Raw genomic sequence first — 4,127 nt, forward strand, 5'->3', positions numbered from 1 at the left:
GCTGGGGTGTGGGTTTTGGGTAGTAGTTCGCTTCCCTGCGTGAGCTGCTGATAAAGCTTGGGGGAGACAGGAGTATAAATAGCTCCGTGGACGGGATGGGGAAGAGTGACGCGGTACCTTCTTGCAGCACTGCCCGTAAGACAAACATCCTCGGGGAGGAAAAAGGAGAGACCAATTGTCACGGCGCACAAATTGCCAGGCTAGGCGAGAAGGGGCTCGGTGGTTTACTAGAGGATACGCGATTTATGAAGGGGGTGTGATGACAGGGCAAAGCTAAACGTGCAGGGCTGTGCCAAAACGGGAGTTTGGGGAGCGTGCTGTGGAGGAGGAAGATGCACACCGACGCTGACTCGGGAACGGAGAGGATAAAATTTGAGGTTTCCTTCTTTCAGTTGTCCTCTGACAGCAGCTGAATTTTGCCTTGTCCACTAGTTTCGTACTTCAGATACATCTGACGCAGTCAGAACCCGCTAACCCCCTCCTCTGCACGGAGGGTTTGCAGGTGTTTTTCCGTTTGCTGTTGGGAACATCCCCTGTTGTAAGGACTCGAAGCTCCCCGAAGGTGCCCGTGGTCCAGTCAGCGCGTGGTATTTTCTCTGTAAACGAACCAGGCTCTGCAGCCTGGAAACATTCGTCAAGTGAATTCTCAAGGGGTTTTTGTATTCTTTCGCCTTTGGAATAAGCTTCGCTCGGATCCCACCGCGGCCTGTACCTAATATAGGAGGAGGATGTATGTGTGTGGAGCTGTTAAGGGCTACTGAATTCCAGAATGTAAATAACTCTTGTTTTCCACTGTGGTTTTTTCCATCGTGACCCTCCCAAGGTGTATTCCTAATTCCTCAGCCTGCCAAGCAGGCAGTTGTGTGTACTTTGGAATACATTCAGCAGATATAACCCTTCCGAGGGGCGTGTGCATACACTGTAGATGTTGTATGTTGTCATCATTATTTTTTTTTAAGCTATCATCTGTCTTTCATGATCCTTTTGATTCCGTGTGGTTTTATTTTCTACTTTCAGTGTATAACGCGTTTTCTTGAGAGAAGTGGATTCCTGATGTCTTTCAGTGACCAGTACTGTTCACTTAGTGCCTGTATCAGAGAGAAACAAATAATTGAGTTTTCCTGAAGTTTAAGTCTCTTCAGAGCGTTTCCGATGGGGAGCTTTAATCCCAGACCCGTTTCCATCCTCCGGTCACGCATTCTGTGAGCTCCTGCAATACGAGATCCAGCATGAAACGCAGCAGCAGTAGGGCCTGCCCCATCCTCACGCGCAGAAGTGTCATTCTGCTACATTCAGATTAGTTGTCGACTGACTTAAAAGCACTCGAGGAGGGTGGGTGGTTGGAGAGCAGAAAAGATGCAGCTGTTGCCGAGTATTTCCTGGGAAAGTTTTGAGTTTCCTGTGCTGTCTAAGTGTGCAAAGCGCAGGTAACGCCGCTTGTTTGCCTTCGAAAACATGGTGCACGCTTTGAATTGCAGATCAAAAACACGCATTTCAAAGTGAGAGAGTAACGAGAAACCCCTTCCACTGTCCGTCCCTCACTCAGCCCTTCGGCTCCCAGCCGTCGCCGCACGGGTTTTGCCCTGCCCCTCCTGCTGGGTCCGTGCAGTTGTCTCCTGCGTTAACTGGTTTGGACAGTCACGGCAAGAAGATCCAGCTGTAAACAGCAACAAAACACTTCAGTAGTTCCTGCGGTCAGTACCAGCTTTAACGATGAACGTGAAGAAATAACGGGGGCGTTTCTGTCGCGTTGCTGCAGCGTACGGTTCCGCGTCGCAGACTCCTGCCACGGTAAAGACGGACAAAACTGGCAGAAATAACGAAGTGATGCAACCGCAGCCACGCCTGAACGCGGTGAGAGTGGAAACCTCGGGAGCCAACGCCTCAGCTGAGAGCAGCCTTGGCCTCGGCCGCTGCTGAGGTTGTACCTCGACTTTGAAAAGCAACGACTCTTCTTCAGGGGGAAAACCCGCGAGTGTAAAGGCTGCTGGATTTCTTGCCGGCCGAAGACAGATGTCTGTGCCGAGAGGACAGACGGAGGGGAGTGGATCTGCGCACTGAAGCGGCAGCTTAACCAGCCTAGAGCTACGTGCGGATTTAAGCGATGTGGTTTGTTCTTGAAAGTCTTGCAGCGCTTAAATACCTGAACCAGCCCGTGTCGAGGCACATAATGGCACTTTGCTCTGCCACGTCATTCAGTTTATTTTTTGGTCGCTGACATCAAGTCCCCCGGCTTACTGAAAGGGACCTGGGGTGGGTGTTCCCTGCCCCAGCATCTCCAGCGATCCCATGGAGGGGCTGTACCGCGCCCCAGCAATGCCTTCTGCCGCCACCCTCTGCGCCAAGGCCGCGCTCTCTGCTGGCGGTGGGACTTTGCCGTTCAGTCTGCACCTTTGACAGTGACGGGATTCCAAAGACACGTAGCACTGAAGATCAGTCATGCGTGTTCTTCTCCCTGCCTGCCCTAATGGGAAGCTTTGAGGACTCCATCCCCCCGGCAGCGTCGCTGGGGGTCCCTGGGAGCAGGCGGTACCTGCGTGTGCCAACTGGCCTCGTCCAGCGTGGCAGAATTGGAGCGCCCGGCGCTAAAATATTACAGCCACGGTCAGCAGGATTTACACTCGCTAGAACCGCAGACTCTGGAATATGACAAATTCTGTATTGAGGTGGTTTTTCGTTGGGTTGTTTTGTTTTGTAAAAATACGTTAAATAAACTAAACCAGTTACTATTTTGGGTTTTCTTTTTTTTCCTTTTAATTCTCTGGACCTTCCCCACATCGGTGGGTGGGTTATACTGGAATGCCTTTCAGCAACGCTTCTGCACACCTTAAACACACTCATCATCGCCCTGTGGGAGGATGCTTCAGACTATACAAGTTCTGCTGTAATAATCCCAACATCTTTTCTTTCAACCCACTCGAATACCTGGTTAATTAAACTGGGTTTAGTGGTAGTTAGGAGCAGATTCACTACATGCTCCAAATGCTGCTTCTAATGATCTTAAGGGGAGGAGAGTTTGTAAAAACCATATCAAGATTGGAAAGTATCGACTTCTTCATAATTTATGCATAGCATGCAAATACCTTGCCCATATCCAAAGAGTTAGTTTGGGATAAGCAGACTAATCTAATCCTGGTTTTATAAATCATTCTATATTGACTTCTGTTCTCGTTTTCCCCAAATCTGGAGAACTCCACGTTCTCAGCAATAAATGAAGATGGCCAAACCTCAGAATTTAATTATTCATTTTCAGAAAGCAGCAGACTTTGGTCTGTACGTAAAGCAGAGATGTCTTAGGAGAGGTTTTGTTTGGCTTTTTTGCAGCATATAAATAATACACCTTAAAAATGCCAGCGAGGCAGCTCGTGAGCGGACGGCCTCTGCCTTCGGAAGTCCAGGTCTGGTTTCCACGGCCCTGCCTTCTGCGATTCTGAGGTGGAAGAACTGACTGTGGCCGCTCAACACACAGCGCATTGCAGGGCATGAGGCAGAGATCTGTCCCGGCGCAGCCAGAGCGACCCGCTTAAACCGTAACCCAGGGTGCAAGCGGTTCCGTCACTCCTGCGTAAGGGCTCCCCTGAAGTTACTCCGGGTGAACGGAAAGGTGGATGTGAGCGACGGGACAGTGGAGATCTTCAGGCAGTGCTCGGGGTCGGGGCTTCAGTGGCGACAGCTCCTGCCTGCTCTTGCCAGGGGCCACCCAGTTCTCCCAGTGCCAGTTCAGCCCTTGGGGCTGCAAGACGGCTGCTGAGCCCAGTGCGTCCTGCTGGTGCTTTGCTGCTTCCCAGGGCAGACTCAAGCAAAACACTGGTGATTCCTCCCTTCCCTGGCAAGAGGAAAACAGTGAGCACCCCTGTCCCAGGCCCACGAAGATGCATCCCCGGGCAGGTGGACCCTGCCTCAGGGCCTGGGGGGCTCCTCCTTCGGCCCGTGCCTCACCCACGCCGTGTTGGATCGCTGGCGCGGCTCGGTCCCAGCCTGCTCTGCTTAAACCACAGCTGACGCTGTCTCCTGCGACAAGGTCTGCCAGGGCACTAAATCCTTCGCATCCCGGATCATCCCCCTGTTTCTCTGCGCACACGTGGAGCCCCTGGCGAGGCACTGCGGCTGCTGGGCTGCAGCGGCCG

This window comes from Buceros rhinoceros, unplaced genomic scaffold (assembly GCF_000710305.1).
Source record: "Buceros rhinoceros silvestris isolate BGI_N320 unplaced genomic scaffold, ASM71030v1 scaffold30528, whole genome shotgun sequence".
Lineage (NCBI taxonomy): Eukaryota > Metazoa > Chordata > Aves > Bucerotiformes > Bucerotidae > Buceros > Buceros rhinoceros.